Source organism: Lolium perenne, chromosome 7 (assembly GCF_019359855.2).
Source record: "Lolium perenne isolate Kyuss_39 chromosome 7, Kyuss_2.0, whole genome shotgun sequence".
NCBI lineage: Eukaryota > Viridiplantae > Streptophyta > Magnoliopsida > Poales > Poaceae > Lolium > Lolium perenne.
The window spans coordinates 203,874,799-203,893,760 of NC_067250.2; positions in this window are offsets into that span (position 1 = coordinate 203,874,799).

The window sequence follows — 18,962 nt, forward strand, 5'->3', positions numbered from 1 at the left end:
GGCGATCCTGTGTATCAAACGGCCAACTTGTCTCAAAGATGTGCAACGACTAACTGGTTGCGTCGCAGCAATCGATGGGTTTGTTAGCCGTCTTGGCGAGAAAGGCGCTACCTACTCCTGAAGCTGCTGAAGAAAACAGACAACTTTGTGCAGGACGATGCGGCCGATGCAGCTCTTCGGGGTTGAAGGAAATACTCACCTCCCCACCTATCTTGGCAGCTCCAGTGAGTCGAGCCAATGCTCCTTTATCCTGGCAGCTACCAACAAAGTCATCAGCCTCGTCATCGTGGTGGAGCGAAAGGAAGAAGGTCATGAATATGACGTCCAAAGACCTGTCTACTACATTAGCGAGGTCTTGTGACGAGTCAAAACAAAGATACCCTCACTTTCGAAGCTAGCCTATGGAGTGTTCCTAGGCAGCCGGAAGGCTGAGACACTACTTCCAAGAGCACCCGATGTGAGTTGTGAGCAAGGCTCCGCTGTCAACAATTCTCAACAACGCTGACGCAACAGGACGTACGGCTAAATGGGGCATCGAATTATCCGCCTTCGACATCGCTTACAAGCCTAGGACGGCGGTTAAATCCCAAGTCTTGGCAGATTTCGTCGCAGACTGGACAGAAGCTCCGGATGCAAGTCTGGAGCCGGAACCAGAAACATGGGTCATGCACTTCGATGGATCCAAGCAGCATCAAGGCTCGTGGAGCCGGAGTCACCCTGAAGTCCCCCTGGGAGAAGAACTGCAGTACGTTCTGCAGATCCACTTCGAAGCTACAAATAACATGGCGGAATACGAGGCTCTACTACACGGTCTGCGCATCGCTAAGGAGATCGGGATCAAGCACATCATATGCTGTGGAGATTCCGACCTGGTGGCACAACAAGTAGCCGGAACCTGGAACGCCAGAAACTCCGTCATGGCGGCCTACAGAGACGAAGTTGATGAGATCGCCAAGTGCTTCCTCGGATACGAAGTCAAGTACGTCAGGAGAGACGATAACACAGCGGCAGACATGCTATCCAAGCTCGGATCTGGCAGGAAGCGAATTCCGCCTGGCATTTTCCTGGAGCATCTCCGGATACCCTCAGTTAAGGGCGCTAACCTGGAAAACCCAGAGGTGGCAGTGTCTCCGGCTAAGGAGGTGATGGCTATCATTCCGGCTTGGACACAGCCTTTCCTGGACTACCTCATCGATCAGAAGTTGCCAGAGGACGAGGTCCTTGCGCGACAGATCGTCAGACGAGCAAGAACCTACACAATTGTTGATGGACAGCTCTACAAACGAAGTGCAGCAGGGGTGTTTCTCAAATGCGTCTCCAATCAAGATGGCATTGAAATCCTCAGAGAGATCCACGCAGGGGATTGCGGGCATCACGCCGCTCCCAGGTCCCTCGTTGCCAAAGCTTTCCGGCTAGGATTCTACTGGCTCACAGCTAAAGAAGATGCTGACAAGTTGGTAAAAACCTGCCGAGGTTGTCAGTACTACGCTACTCAACCAAATGCTCCAGCCCAAGAGCTGAAGACCATACCTATCACCTGGCCATTTGCGGTCTGGGGGCTCGATATGGTTGGTAAGTTAAAACGATCATCTCCTGGCGGTTTTGAATACCTCCTGGTCGCTGTTGATAAGTTCAGCAAGTGGATCGAGGCAAAGCCAGTGAGAAAAGCCGATGGTGCTACGGCACTAAAATTCGTCTGCAGCCTCGTGATGAGATTCGGCATCCCACACAGCATAATCACAGATAATGGCACAAACTTCGCTCAAGGAGAGTTGAGGGATTATTGTGACACAATGGGGATTCGACTGGACCTTGCATCTGTGGCTCATCCACAATCTAATGGTCAGGTTGAAAGGGCTAACGGTCTAATATTATCAGGAATTAAGCCGCGCCTTGAAGAACCGCTGCGACGAGCAGCCGGAGCTTGGGCTGACGAGTTGGAAGCTGTTCTGTGGAGTTTACGGACTACCCCTAACAGATCAACAGGGTTTACCCCATTTTTCCTTGTATACGGATCCGAAGCCGTGCTTCCCTCCGACATCATCCACGACTCGCCGCGAGTTTCCGCCTACAATGAAGAAACAGCTAACGAGGCCAGACAGCTATCTGTGGACCTGATCGAGGAAGCTCGGAACCTAGCTGATCAGCGCTCCGCCATCTACCAGTAGAAGCTCCGACGCTATCACAGTCGTCGAGTTCGGAATCGCTCCTTCATGGCAGGAGACCTGGTCCTCCGCCTTCGACAGGTGAAAGACCATAAGCTGCAATCTCCATGGGAAGGACCCTTCGTCGTTAGCAAAGTGCTTCATAACGGGTCGTACTACCTTGTTGATTTCCGCGAGCTGAGGGATAGACCTGCTAACTGGCACCGGAAACGCAAGCGTGAGGATCCGGATGACATCTACGATGAAACAGATCGCCCTTGGAACATCGCACAGCTACGTCCTTTCTACACTTAGCATATATTTTCCGAGTTACAAACTCTGTAATAGTTATACATGATCAATGAAATAAAGCTTTTGGTTCACTCTTTGAGTCTTTTACCTCCTTTACTTGTTCATTTTAGATCGTGTATGTTTTTTCCGACTAAAACCGCAGAGCTGGATTTTTTCCGCCTAGGCGTGTATAAAAGTTGTGATTTTCAAAAATCGTCCTTTAGGACGTAAGCTTAAGTTTTCTGATTAAGTTGTTGTCTGTTGCGAACTCGTGGATTCCTAGTAGCGATTTCCGGCACCTATGCTTGGGGGCTTGTTTCCGCGGTTATTGACGGACTGCCATTGGGCTTCGTCGCCGCTGGCGAGCGTTTCCGGCTAAGGTCTTCCGGCTCGCGGAAGGTCAAGCGGGCAAGCCGGAAAACAACGAAATCAGCACTTGCTTTCCGACAGAAAATGAAACATGCACATAACATTAAACGGATAGCAGGATAAGTGTTTCCGCCCCATGCATAATTGTTTCGTTCCTAGCTACTTAAGAATTTAAGTCTTATTACAAACCCACTCTGGGGCCAAAATGATGCAACTTCTCATTGTTTAAACAGGAACTCTACTCGGAGTCCTCTTCTTCAGATTGCTGGTAGGTGGAGCCGTCGTCGCTGTCACCAGATCCGGCTTCGGAGTCGTCACCAGAGTTTCCTCCGGAATGCTCGCCGCTTGACTCGGATCCTTCCCCATAATACTCCGGCTCACCTGCCTCCTCCTCTGCGTCGGAAAATCCTTCGGGCAGATCGTGTTTGTTATACCAGAACGAGTGATCCACTCGCCTGACAAACAACTGCTCATAGCCTTCGGTTTCCGCGAGGAGGGCACCCATGTCGGAATCCTTGGGGGCTCCGCGTGCAACATCCGCCAGGTTGAGCGAGGGGAAGTGAGCCTTGCAGGTGGCCAGGACTAAGGAGGCGGCTCCGCGTGCTGAAGATTTTTGCCAGTCTTTGATGAAATCCGGCACTTGTTCCATAAGTTTGGTCATCGTATCGATGATCGTGGTTTTGGCCTTCTTCAGAGACAGAGTCTTGGCGATTCCGCGACAGGCTTCAAACAACGCGTCAATTGAGATCCGCGCTTCGTCGTATGCCTCCGTCCTCTTCAGGTTTGACTCTTTTGACCACTCAAAGCCAAGGCTTGCTGTGGAGTAAGGAGGTTCAGTTCCGTTAGAGAGAAAGCATACAAGATACTCGGAGCAACGACGCCGAAAAAACGCTTACGGAAGATAAGTTTGTCGATGGCTTCCGCCTCCGCTTCCAGAACTTTGTTCTTGGCAACTGCGGAAATCACGCGGCCCTGGCTTCTCTCCAGTTTTTCATTCAGCTCTGCCAGGTCGCGGGCATGCTTCTCGGAGAGCTCTTTCCTCGCCTCAGTCTCCTTACTGGAGGATTCTTGGATGAAGGCTTTGAGGGACTCGTTTTCCGCCTCAAGCACCTTGACCTTGGCGGAAAGCTCATCGAACGAGGAGTGCTTGGCAGTTTCTTCTGAAGGCAGAAAGTTGAACATATTATGCATCTTGACCAACTATGTTAGCACAAAAAGTAAAGACCCAGAACTCGTACCTTGAAGGCGGGTCTCAAGCAGCTGGATATCTCTTTTGCTATTTTCCGCGTGCTGGCGCAGCCCCTCGATTTCCGCGATCTGCTCCAGCACGTGCACGCGCAGATCTTCATGCAGTTTCCGCGTGGTCTGTGAAGCAGCAAAGAGTTAGTCGGATATTAAAATCTGGGGAGCTAGCGAAAAATTCAAAGTCTTGGGATAAAAATTCCAAGATTCCGCCTAAAGGTACATTTTGGGAAAGCATCGGCTAATACATATTACACGGAAATATATCACCCAATGCTTGGGGGCTAGTATCACCTGCCGCACTTCCTTGTGCTTGGCAAAAAAATCCTTCAGGCTGTCCTCCAGGTCGGCGAGTTCCCGCACTTCCTCGTCCGGCTTTCCCCACACTTTGTTCAGCATGGCGGAAACTTCCGCGTGACGCTGTGCAAGGGTAAGCTTTTGAAGGGACGGAGTTGGTTGGAGGTTGACTCGGGTCGCGTTGGTAACTTGAAGGAGCTTTGCTTTTTGCTCCTGTTCTTCTCCTGTGGGCCCCGCGAAAGCGGAGCTTGGCTGATCTTGCGGAGGAATGGATGAGGAGGTCCCCTTGGCGGAGTCGCCATGGTGAGCAGGATCCTCAGGAAGGTCATCCAGGTCGATGACGTCTTTCGGATCCGGCTTGGTGGCGGATGAAGCCTTGGGCGGAACTTCAACTTCAGGAGTAATAGGAAAAGAAGCCGGAGATGGCCTGGCTCTCTTCTTTGGGACCCTTGGGGCCTTGGGGGGCTGGCTTCCGGAGCTTCAGAAAAAACATAAAAGTATAAGTGTGAGCGTGAAACCAGAACGTGGATCTCGGAAGTAGGAGCTTACCCGGAAGGCTTGAAGAAATGCTGGAAGGCAGGCTGTCCCTTGTTGCTGGTATTAATCAGCGAAAGGCGCTTCTTCTCCGCCTCCGCTTTCCGGGTGGCCGCAGTGCTAAGCACTTCGCGGGCGCGTTTCGCATAGGGGCTGGAGGGAGCCGGCTTCTTCCTCTTAGCAGGGCGTGGGGCCTCGGCAGCTTCCGCCTCCGATGCAGCTTCCGGATCCGCGGTCCCGGAAGAGGGAACCCGGGGAAGAGTTCCGAGTTCGTTTTCCTCAAGCGCTTCGAGCTGGTGCAAAGTTAAACACTTAGAAACAAAAAGTTTGAACAAAAGCAATAGACCAAAGTCAAGACGACGTACCGCGGTTCCGGATCCATTTATGTGGATGTCTTTGTTGCATACGTGAACATGGAGTTCACGTGGGATTTTGATGAGGACCCGGATCCTCTTGTCGATGGCGTCGGCGGAAAGATTGTCTTTGGTGGCGCGCATTGGATCGTCGCGTCCTGTGTATTCGAACATCAGGCGGTCCCTGTGTTGGAGCGGCTGGATCCGCTTGGTGAACCAGGAAAGGGTTAAATCCTTCCCCGTCAGCCCCTCCTCCGTGAGCTTGCAGATCCGCCTGACAGCGCGGGTCAGCTGAGGCGAGTCGGAGAAGTGGGGGCACTGAGTCCATGCCGGAGTTTCACTGGCGGGGCTGTTCTTGAATAAAGGAAGTGTCCTGTTGCCCGCCGGGTCGGAGACGTCCTTCAGGTAGAAGAAGCCTCCGGACCAATACCACGCGGATTCGTGGCGGTCGGTATGGGGGTAGACGCGGCCGGGGCGGAGCATGAAGGTGATGGATCCGCAAGTCGCCAACTCTGAGGTCTGGCGGATCTTCTCCTTCTTGACAGAGAAATAGTATTGGAAGAGGGAAAGCTCAGGAGTTACCCGGAGGTGGCCCTCGCAAAGAGTGACATGGTTGCTAATCGCCAGGACACTGTTCGGCGATATGTTGTGGGGCTGGAGCCCGTACGCCTTCAGGATTTCCGAGAAGAAATCCGATGGCGGAAAAGAGAAACCTCGCTCCACCAGCGCCTTTGTTACCACCATCTCGTCGTCCTTAGGAGCCGGAGCTAGTTCATTTGGAACTGACCTCCAGCTTCCGGGTTGTAGGAAACCCTCCGCCTCGAGGTTCTTTAGCTCCATCTCGGTGGTGGTGCAGGGCCACCATTTCCCTTTGGCTTCAACGTCTCGCTGACGAGCTTTGGATTTCTTGGCGGCGATTTCTTCCGCCTTCTGTTCCGCCTTTTCCTCCCCGGAGGCTTTTTCCGGGTTAGCAGAAGTTCCTTCGGTGTCCTTGCCGGAATCCTTGAGGGGATCCAGGTGGACCGGGGCGAAGGGTGGAGGGGCGGAGGAGATGGGAGTTGCCATGATGGGCTCGGAGGCTGGAGGCGGAGTCACAGAAGACATCTGAAGAAAAAAGTAGTGGCGGAAAACGTAATTTAGTCGGATCCAACATCATCTTCCCCAAGTTCACCCCTACCAACTACGGCAAAGGTCGAAGCTCGAAGACTTACCGTAATGGCGTTCGCGGTGGCCGGAGTCGTCGGCGACGAGTTTTCCGCGCGGTGGCTCGCTGATGTTAAGAACAGGATGAACTGACGCGGCAGCGAAGCGACTCCGGCGATGTTCCGGTGAAATTCCGGCACGGCGGAGAGGAAGCTCGTGGCGGCGCTCGGCAGAGAGGTGAGAAGGGGGGTGAATGAGGGTTGAGGCCTCGACGGTGGATATTTATAGGCTGAGGGACGAGATTCGTGCTTCGCATCCTGTGGTCGGAACGCAAGCGTCGCGCCGTTGGATGCGTGACACGTGTCCCAAACCCTAACGGTAAAAATGGCTAGAGATAAGTTACCGCACAAATCGCGTGAAAATGGCGCCAGAATTGGCGGAACCGTTTGAGTCTATCAAGATTCCGGGTAAAGGCGTGAAGATAAGTAATTCTTATTCGCAAGCAGGGGAGTAACCCGGAGACATGTTTGAAACTGTCGATGGATGAAGTCCCGCAGGATGGGGGATTTTCTGACTAAAAGTTAGGAAAGAAGAAAATGTGAAGTTGGAGTTCTTCAAATTTCTCCGCGTTACCAACGATGCCGGAAACCTAAGGTGCAAGTATGGCGGAAACTGCAGGCGAAACTCGGAGAACTCTGGGGGCTACTGTTGTGGGTATACTTCATGGGTGTACCATCGACAGTGCCTAGATCCGGCAAGCCCGGGTGGCCCACAGATGGTGATGAGGCATGTGGCCCATCGGGCGGCCCAGTTGCTGTTGATCATGAAGGAAGAAGTCCGGCCCAGGATCAGTAAGCCGGATCCGTACCGACATTAGGAGTAACCCGGATCCACGGAGACCCATGAGGAACCCGGATCCAGTACGATGTATATGGAAGGCGGATCCGTGACGTGCACGGCAAGATATTGTACCGTAGCTAGGCTATCTGTAATCCGGCTAGGACTCTCCATGTAAACCCTAGATCTGTGCGCCTTTATAAGCCGGATCCCGGGAGCCCTAGAGGCACAACCACAACTCATTGTAACAACGTGAAAGCGCCCAGATAATTCCAGACAAGCAGCAGTAGGCCCTGTCATCGTGCAGGTGTTCCGAAGCTGGGTAACTCGCGTACCACCGTCCCGTGTGCACTCCGCCCTATGGCCCCTACTTCTTCTCCCCCTCGTGAGGATCCCTCCTCCGAGGTACCGTCGAATAGGCAACGACACTAGTGCACCTATTAGGTGTGTTGGGGACACAAGAGACTTCTTGCTTTGTGGTTGCAGGGTTGCATGAGAGGGATATCTTTGACCTCTTCCTCCCTGAGTTCGATAAACCTTGGGTGATCCACTTAAGGGAAAACTTGCTGCTGTTCTACGAACCTCTGCTCTTGGAGGCCCAACACTGTCTACAAGAATAGAAGCTCCCGTAGACATCAAGCACTTTTCTGGCGCCGTTGCCGGGGAGGAAAGGTAAAAGGCACTCATACTTCGGTTCCAGGTAAAGTACTTTTCTGGCGCCATTGTGTTTGTGCTCGAAGCTATTTCCTTTAGATCCTGCAGTTGCATCTTTTTGTTTCTTGTTTACACTAGTAAGGCATAATGGAAAACAACAAAAATATGAGAGATCTTTATGAACTTTATCTTGAATTAGGACATGATGTGTTTGAAGAGAGAATTAAAAAACCCATGGAACTTTATATGCATGCTAATGGGAATGTTATTAATATGAATGCTTTGAACACTATTGTTGCTAATGCTATGGAAAATTCTAAGCTTGGGGAAGCTGGTTTTGATGAGCATGATCTTTTTAGTCCCCCGGGCATTGAGGAGGAAATTTTCTTTGATGATACTTTGCCTCCTATTTATGATGATTATAATGATAGTAGTCTTTTGGTTCCACCTACTATGGAGAGTGAATTTGATTATGAATACAATATACCTCCTACATTTGATGATGAGAATAATAATGATAGCTACTTTGTTGAATTTGCTCCCACTACAACTAATAAAATTGACTATGCTTATGTGGAGAGTAATAATTTTATGCATGAGACTCATTATAAGAATGCTTTATGTGATAGTTATAGTGTTGAGTTTGCTCATGATGCTACTGAAAGTTATTATGAGAGAGGAAAATATGGTTGTAGAAATTTTCATGTTACTAAAACACCTCTCTATGTGCTGAAATTTTTGAAGCTACACTTGTTTTATCTTCCTGATCTTGTCACTTTGCTCTTCATGAATTTATTTGTGTACAAGATTCCTTTTCATAGGAAGCATGTTAGACTTAAATGTGTTTATAATTTGCCTCTTGATGCTCTCTTTTGCTTTAAATACTATTTCTTGCGAGTGCATCATTAAAACTGCTGAGCCCATCTTAATGGCTATAAAGAAAGAACTTCTTGGGAGATAACCCATGTGTTATTTTGCTACAGTACTTTGTTTTATATTTGTGTCTTGGAAGTTGTTTACTACTGTAGCAACCTCTCCTTATCTTAGTTTTGTGTTTTGTTGTGCCAAGTAAAGTCTTTGATAGCAAGGTTGATACTAGATTTGGATTACTGCACAGAAACAGATTTCTTTGCTGTCACGAATCTGGGCAAAATTCTCTGTAGTTAACTCAGAAAATTATGCCAATTTACGTGAGTGATCCTCAGATATGTACGCAACTTTCATTCAATTTGAGCATTTTCATTTGAGCAAGTCTGGTGCCTCAATAAAATTCGTCTTTATGGACTGTTCTGTTTTGACAGATTCTGCCTTTTATTTCGCATTGCCTCTTTTGCTGTGTTGGATGGATTTCTTTGTTCCATTAACTTCCAGTAGCTTTGGGCAATGTCCAGAAGTGTTAAGAATGATTGTGTCACCTCTGAACATGTGAATTTTTGATTATGCACTAATCCTCTAATGAGTTGTTTCGAGTTTGGTGTGGAGGAAGTTTTCAAGGGTCAAGAGAGGAGGATGATACAATGTGATCAAGAAGAGTGAAAAGTCTAAGCTTGGGGATGCCCCGGTGGTTCATCCCTGCATATTTCAAGAAGACTCAAGCATCTAAGCTTGGGGATGCCCAAGGCATCCCCTTCTTCATCGACAACATTATCAGGTTCCTCCCCTGAAATTATATTTTTATTCCATCACATCTTATGTGCTTTTCTTGGAGCGTCGGTTTGTTTTTGTTTTTGTTTTGTTTGAATAAAATGGATCCTAGCATTCACTTTGTGGGAGAGAGACACGCTCCGCTGTAGCATATGGACAAGTATGTCCTTAGGCTCTACTCATAATATTCATGGCGAAGTTTCTTCTTCGTTAAATTGTTATATGGTTGGAAACGGGAAATGATACATGTAGTAATTGCTAAAATGTCTTGGATAATGTGATACTTGGCAATTTTTGTGCTCTTGTTTAAGCTCTTGCATCATATACTTTGCACCTATTAGTGAAGAAATACATAGAGCTTGTTAAAATTTGGATTGCATGAGTGGTTTCTCTAGAGTCTAGATATTTTCTAGTGAGGTGTTTGAACAACAAGGAAGACGATGTATAGTCTTATAATGCTTGTAATATGTCTTTTATGTAAGTTTTGATGTACTAGTTCATGCTTGTGTTTGCTTCAAATAACCTTGCTAGCCTAAGCCTTGTATCGAGAGGGAATACTTCTCATGCATCCAAAATACTTGAGCCAACCATTATGCCATTTGTGTCCACCATACCTACCTACTACATGGTATTTCTCCGCCATTCCAAAGTAAATTGCTTGAGTGCTACCTTTAAACAATTCAAAATTTATCACCACTGATTTGTGTCAATGTTTTATAGCTCATGAGGAAGTATGTGGTGTTTATCTTTCAATCTTGTTGGGCAACTTTCACCAATGGACTAGTGGCTTCATCCGCTTATCCAATAATTTTGCAAAAAGAGCTGGCAATGGGATTCCCAGTCCCAAATTAATTAACAAAAATAGACACTCCTCCATGGTATGTGATTGTTGGACGGCACCCGAAGGATTCGGTTAGCCATGGCTTGTGTAAGCAAAGGTTGGGAGGAGTGTCATCATAATAAAACTAAAATAAAAAGGCACTCCTTCATGGTATGAGATTGTTGGCAGGCACCCGAGGATTCGGTTAGCCATGGTTTGTGAAAGAAAGGTTGGAAGGAGTGCCACCCAAAAATAAAATAAAATGGGAGCCGCTCTTTGAAGGTTTGTCTGGCAAGGGGGTTAGAGTACCCGCTACCATTCGTTGACAACAACATACACCTCTCAAAACTTTATTTTTATGCTCTCTTTATGTTTTCAAAATAAAAGCTCTAGCACAAATATAGCAATCGATGCTTTCCTCTTTGAAGGACCATTCTTTTACTTTTATTGTTGAGTCAGTTCACCTAATTCTCTCCATCTCAAGAAGCAAACACTTGTGTGAACTGTGCATTGATTCCTACATATTTGCATATTGCATTTGTTATATTGCTTTGCATTGATAACTATCCATGAGATATACATGTTACAAGTTGGAAGCAACCGCTGAAACTTAATCTTCCATTGTGTTGCTTCAATACCTTTACTAAGAATTTATTGCTTTATGAGTAACTCTTATGCAAGACTTATTGATGCTTGTCTTGAAAGTACTATTCATGAAAAGTCTTTGCTATATGATTCAATTGTTTACTCATTGCATTTACATTGTTTCGAATCGCTGCATTCATCTCATATGCTTTACAATAGTATGATTAAGATTATGTTGGTAGCATGTCACCTCAGAAATTATCTTTTATCGTTTACCTACTCGAGGACGAGTAGGAACTAAGCTTGGGGATGCTGATATGTCTCCGACGTATCTATAATTTCTGATGTTCCATGCTTGTTTTATGACAATACCGACATGTTTTGTTCACACTTTATGTCATTATTATGCGTTTTCCGGAACTAACCTATTGATGAGATGCCGAAAGGCCAGTTGTTGTTTTCTGCTGTTTTTGGTTCCAGAAAGGCTGTTCGGGCAATATTCTCGGAATTGGACGAAATCAACGCCAAACCTCCTATTTTTCCCGGAAGGCTCCAGAACACCGAAGGAGAGTCGGAGGAGAGCCAGGGGGGCCCCACACCATAGGGCCGCGCGGGCCAGACCCTGGCCGCGCCGGCCTAGGGTGAGGCCACCCTGTCAGCCCTCCTGCGCCGCCTCTTCGCCTATAAAACCCCCTTTCGACCTAAAAACGCAGTACCAATTGACGAAACTCCAGAAAGACTCCAGGGGCGCCGCCACCGTTGCGAAACTCCAATTCGGGGACGAACTCTGTTCGGCACCTGCCGGGACGGGGAATTGCCCCCGGAGCCATCTCCACCGCCGTCTTCACCGCCATCTTCACCGCCATCGCTGCCTCCATGATGAGGAGGGAGTAATCCACCCCCGAGGCTGAGGGCTCCGCTGTAGCTATGTGGTTCATCTCTCTCCCATGTACCTCAATACAATAATCTCATGAGCTGCTTTACATGATTGAGATTCATATGAGTTTTGTATCACTACTATTCTATGTGCTACTCTAGTGATGTTATTAAAGTAGTTTTATTCCTCCTGCACGGTGTAATGGTGACAGTGTGTGCATCCGTGTTAGTACTTGGCGTAGGCTATGATTATGATCTCTTGTAGATTATGAAGTTAACTATTGCTATGATGGTATTGATGTGATCTATTCCTCCTACATAGTGTGAAGGTGACAGTGTGCATGCTATGTTAGTACTTGGTTTAGTCGTGTTGATCTTTCATGCACTCTAAGGTTATTTAAATATGAACATTGAATTGTGGAGCTTGTTAACTCCGGCATTGAGGGTTCGTGTAATCCTACGCAATGGTGTTCATCATCCAACAAAAGAGTGTAGAGTATGCATTTATCTATTCTGTTATGTGATCAAAGTTGAGAGTGTCCACTAGTGAAAGTGTGATCCCTAGGCCTTGTTCCTAAATACTGCTATCACTGCTTATTTACTGTTTTACTGCGTTACTACTGCTGCGTTACTACTGCTTGTTTACTGTCCTGGGCAAAGCACTTTTAAGTGCCGTTACTCTTTGCTCATACTTATTCATACCACCTGTATTTCACTATCTCTTCGCCGAACTAGTGCACCTATTAGGTGTGTTGGGGACACAAGAGACTTCTTGCTTTGTGGTTGCAGGGTTGCATGAGAGGGATATCTTTGACCTCTTCCTCCCTGAGTTCGATAAACCTTGGGTGATCCACTTAAGGGAAAACTTGCTGCTGTTCTACAAACCTCTGCTCTTGGAGGCCCAACACTGTCTACAAGAATAGAAGCTCCCGTAGACATCAGAGGGTTAGTGCATAATCAAAAATTCTCATGTTCAGAGGTGACATAAGCATTATTAACACTTCTGGACATTGCACAAAGCTACTGAAAGTTAATGGAACAAAGAAATCCATCAAACATAGCAAAACAGGCAATGCGAAATAAAAGGCAGAATCTGTCAAAACAGAACAATTCGTAAAGACGAATTTTTCTGGGGCACTAAACTTGCTCAGATGAAAAATCTCAAATTGAATGAAAGTTGCATACATATCTGAGGATCACTCACGTAAATTGGCAGATTTTTCTGAGTTACCTACAGAGAATACTACTCAAATTCGTGACAACAAGAAATCTGTTTCTGCGCAGTAATCAAAATCTAGTATGTACCTTATTATCAAAGACTTTACTTGGCACAACAATGCAATAAAATAAAGATAAGGAGAGGTTGCTACAGTAGTAACAACTTCTAAGACTCAAATATAAAACAAAAGTGCAGAAGTAAAATCATGGGTTGTCTCCCATAAGCGCTTTTCTTTAACGCCTTTCAGCTAGGCGCAGAAAGTGTGTATCAAGTATTATCAAGAGACAAAGCATTAACATTCTTACCAGGGGCGTTGCGCTTACCCTTCTTACTCTTATTCCTACTCTTTGGTTTAGGGAATACATGTCCGCATTCGGGTGTAGAGGTAAAATTTAGAGTACCTTTCCCCACATCTATGATTGCTCCCATGAGTTTCAGCAGGGACCTTCCAAGTGTGATTTGTCCTGTCCCTACACATTCAACAACAAGATAATCAGTGGATACAATTCTTCCAAGAAAGGTTGTGAAAACACCTTCAGCTATACCCTCAGGAATTATAACAGAGTTATCAATAAGAGTTATTACTTCTCCTCCTTCAGTAAGTTCCCAAAGTGTCAAAGATTCATAAATACTTTTGGGCATAAGGAAAAACTCAGACATAATATCACAACGAGCATGAAAAGTTTCACCACAAATAGCAACTTTAACGGTAGGCACCCACATTGAAGGTTCAAAGCTTAATGGAACATAATCATAATATTCACGAATCTGGTTGTACCCCTCTTTTAAACAGGATATATTTGTTTTGAGAGTGTTTAATATATTATGAATGCTAGCAAGAGATGAATCAAAATTATTATTGGAGCTAGATAATGTAATCAATTTTCTTTTGGCATTAAAAGCTTGATCCACATCACAATGAAGGAAATCTCCCCCCACTATAGCATCTAAGGCGTATCTATAGTGAAGAATAAGCCCAAAATAAAAGTTACTAAGAAGCAAACTTAGCGTCATTTTAGGTTCAGTTTTACTATAAAAATCTAAAATGCTAGACCAAGCTTCTTTAAAGTTCTCCTCACCCCCTTGTTTAAAAGTAAAGATCGATTCCTCAGGTGATAGAGTAACAGCTACGGGACTAGTCATGATAACAAGATAAAGTGAATGCAAGTAAATAATTTTTGTGTGTTTTTCATATGGAGAACGCAAGCAAGATAGTAATTAAAGTAAATGCAAGTAACTAATTTTTTGTATTTTGATATAAGAAAGCAAACAAAGCAGTAAACAAAATAAAGTAAAGCAAGACAAAAACAAAGTAAAGAGATTGGAAGTGGGAGACTCCCCATGCAGCGTGTCTTGATCTCCCCGGCAACGGCGCCAGAAATTTAGCTTGTTGACGCGTAAAGCACACGCCCGCTGGAACCCCAAGTGGAAGGTGTCATGCGTACATCAGCAAGTTTCCCTCAGTAAGAAACCAAGGTTATCGAACCACTAGGAGCCAAGAAGCACGTTGAAGGTTATTGGTGGCGGAGTGTAGTGCGGCGCAACACCAGGGATTCCGGCGCCAACGTGGAACCTGCACAACACAATCAAAGTACTTTGCCCCAACTTAACAGTGAGGTTGTCAATCTCACCGGCTTGCTGTAACAAAGGATTAGATGTATAGTGTGGAAGATGATGTTTGCTAAGAACAGTAGAACGAGTATTGCAGTAGATTGTATTCGATGTAAAAGAATGGACCGGGGTCCACATTTCACTAGTGGTGTCTCTCCAATAAGAATAAGCATGTTGGGTGAACAAATTACAGTTGGGCAATTGACAAATAAAGAGGGCATGACAATGCACATACATATCATGATGAGTAGTGTGAAATTCAATTGGGCATTACGGCAAAGTACATAGACCGCTATCCAGCATGCATCTATGCCTAAAAAGTCCACCTTCAGGTTAGCATCCGCACCCCTTCCAGTATTAAGTTGCAAACAACAGACAATTGCATTAAGTATGGTGCGTAATGTAATCAACACAAATATCCTTAGACAAAGCATTGATGTTTTATCCCTAGTGGCAACATCACATCCACAACCTTAGAACTTTCTGTCACTGTCCCAGATTAAATGGAGGCATGAACCCACTATCGAGCATAAAATACTCCCTCTTGGAGTTACAAGTATCAACTTGGCCAGAGACTCTACTAGCAACAGAGAGCATGCAAGATCTTAAACAACACATATATGATAGATTGATAATCAACATAGCATAGTATTCCATATTCATCGGATCCCAACAAACACAACATGTAGCATTACAAATAGATGATCTTGATCATGATAGGCAGCTCACAAGATCGAACAATGATAGCACATGAGGAGAAGACAACCATCTAGCTACTGCTATGGACCCATAGTCCAGGGGTGAACTACTCACACATCAATCCGGAGGCGATCATGGCGATGAAGAGTCCTCCGGGAGATGATTCCCCTCTCCGGCAGGGTGCCGGAGGCGATCTCCTGAATCCCCCGAGATGGGATTGGCGGCGGCGGCGTCTCTGGAAGGTTTTCCGTATCGTGGCTCTCGGTACTGGGGTATTCGCGACGAAGGCTTTAAGTAGGCGGAAGGGTAGGTCAGGGGGCGACACGAGGGCCCCACACAACAGGGCGGCGCGGGCCCTGGCCTGGCCGCGCCGCCTTAGTGTGGCGCCACCTCGTGGCCCCACTTCGCATCTCCTCCGGTCTTCTGGAAGCTTCGTGGAAAAATAAACCCCTGGGCGTTGATTTCGCCCAATTCCGAGAATATTTCCTTTGTAGGATTTCTGAAACCAAAAACAGCAGAAAACATCAACTGGCTCTTCGGCATCTTGTCAATAGGTTAGTGCCGGAAAATGCATAAATATGACATAAAGTGTGTATAAAACATGTGTATATCATCATAAAAGTAGCATGGAACATAAGAAATTATAGATACGTTGGAGACGTATCAAGGCCCAGGCGAGGTCCATTCTTATCGAGGCCGAGGCCAAGGCAAGGTCATGGATGCGGATGCCAAGTCCAGGGTCTTGGAGGCCGAAGCCAAGATCATGGCCGAGGAAAACCAGATCATGCTCACGGACTTGGCCACCATCTCCGATCCAGTGCAAAGGGCTTGGATTGAGAAGAAGCAAAAGATGATCCTTGCTCGCGACGATTGAAGGGCATTGACATAGACGATAGCCATTTGGGTGAAAGTAGCCACTTTTTGGATAAATTGTAAGATATTGTCTCAGTTTGCACATTTGGGAGAAACTTGCCACTAGTTGGCGCTGTCAGCAATGGCATATGTTTGCCATATATTGTGCTTGCCAATTACTATGTCTTTGTGTTTTAATTTGAAATGGAGTGGCCAACTGGCCAGATCTTCAAAATTACCAGCGAACCAAATGAGTGGTGGGTTGCCGATTTGGATCGGCCCCGCTGGAGATGCCCATTAGAGCACCTCCAGCCGTTGGCGCTCCCCACGGCCAAATCCGGCGCTAAATAACACCAGATTGGACGAAAGTTTGGCGTGGGGAGCGCTGAACTTTCAGCCGCACCCCAACTAGACGCCCAAATATCGGCATTTTTGGCTTTATTTTCACAAATAAACTTACAGTTCGACGATTTTGACAAATTTTGGCCAATATTTGGCTTATTTTTACAAATAAACGTTATAGTTTAACAAAGCAAGCAAATAATTAAACAAGTTTTAAAATAAATCAAATGGAAACTAGTTGATGTAGACTCGAAGCCTCCATATGTGCTCCACCAGATCATCCTGCAGCCGTTGATGCATTGTGGAGTCTCGAATCTTCTGACGCATAGCGATGAACGAAGCCCACGATGCCGGCACCTGGTGATTAGGCTATGCAAGAGGACCCTCTCTGCCATATGGTGCAGCTTGCTCGCTCAGAGGAACTGGATACTTCCGCTCATTCCCAATAATAATGTTGTGTAAGCACACGCAAATAATTCATCACCTCCCACATCTGATCTTTGGACCAAGTCATAGAAGGGAACCAGACTACATCAAATCTCTGCTGGAGGAGAACAAATGCACGCTCGATGTCCTTTCGGCAACCTTCTTGTTCCTTGACAAACTCCGCCTCCTTCGGAAGGACGGGGCTTGAGATAGTCTTCACAAATGTTGCTCACTTTGGATAGATACCGTCTGCAAGATAGTATCCCTTGTTGTAGTGCCGACCATTGATCACAAAGTCAACCGGGGGAGCATGACCCTCAATAAGCTTGGAGAAGATCGGTGAGCACTGCAAGACGTTGATGTCGTTGTTACATCCCGGCATACCAAAGAAGGAGTGCCAAATCCAGAGATCATGGGTAGCCAGTGCCTCAAGTATTACAGTGCAACCTATTTTGTGACCCTTGTACATTCCCTGGCAGGCAAACAAATAATTTTTCTATTTCCAATGCATGCAGTCAATGCTTCCAAGCATCCCCGGAAATCCTGGAGCTTTATTAAAAGCGAGAATCCGGGCAATCTCTTCGACAGTGAGTGATCTCAAGTAGATATCTCCGAACACTGCTATCACCGCCCTGCAGAACCGGTATAAACAATCAAGGATGATGGACTCCACTATCCGAAGGTAGTCATCGGCAGCATCACCAGGAGCTCCATATGCCAGCATCCGCATAGCCACCATGCATTTTGGAGGGCGGAGGACTCTGCCATGTCGATGTAATCCAATTTGCATCTGAAGTAGGAGTCGTAGTCTCGAAGGGCATACACAATTTTCAGGAAGAGCTTCCGGCTCATCCTGAAACGACGTCTAAAAACAGCCTCATCGTTCAATGGATTATTGGCGAAGTAGTCGGCGTAGAGCATGCAACAGCCCTCCATTCGCTGCCTCGGCTTGCACTTCCGCGTGACCTGGTGCTGACCCACCACGTCGACCAATGGCCTTCTCCGTGTACAGGCCGGACAAGCAAGCTAGGATCAACATGTGCTCCTCGTCTTGGGCGACGGCTGCCACCTCTTCTTCAAAAAGCTCGGCGAACATCTGCTCCTCCTCCTCTTCCGATTCCATGTCCGCCCAAGCAAATGGACGAAACCTGCCGGGCGTGGTCGACGCGAGGAGTTGCCCGACGACGGAATATAGGCAGACGGGAGGGGGAACCACGGGATATAGGCTGGTGAGAGGTGGGACGGCGGAGTGCAGGCAACCGGCCGGCGGATTGGTGAGGGGTGGTGCCGGCGGTGAGAGAGCTGCGAGAGGGGAGGGGATTTGCGACGAGAAAGTGGTGGGGTTCGCGTATTCTCTCGCCGACAAAGCGGGCCCGTCTCCGCTTTTTTCTCGTCCGGACTCCCCGAGCGCACCCCGGGAGGCAGAGATGGCCTGGGCTCGATGGATTTAGACCATTTTCTAGAAGAAAACGAGAAACCGGGAACTGGCTGGACCGAATAATACCGTCCAGATAAAAAACGGGATGGTGGATGCCTCGTCGGGGAGAGGTCTGGAGGTGCTCTCAAAATCAAGAGCCTGTAAGGGCATGCCCAATGCACTGCCCTAGAGGTGCTGCTTCACACATTTAGTTAGGTTTGGATGGTCCAAAATAGGTTCGGATGAGGAGGCAGCCTCCTCTTTAAGAAGTGGGATCTTCAGTCCTAAAAGCATGTTTTTTGGAGAGAGAAAGAGATACATAGTGTCATATTTATGGGGTTCCTTCTCTCTTTTTTCTGACTAAAGTTGTAGCTTCCATTGGAGAGATAAAATTCACCATATTGCTTCTTACAATTTTTTACATGGAGCAGCTAATTGTGTATAGCACTGCCATAAGAGGAATGAGAAAAAGTCAAAGAGGAGGGTGCAGCCAAAGTGGATTGTGGGCCTGGTGCGTGCTGGCTCTAGCCTCTGGGCCCACAGCCTGACTGTCTTCCTCCTCCTCTCCTTCCATTCTGTCCTCTTTTTTTTTTCTCTATAGGAAATT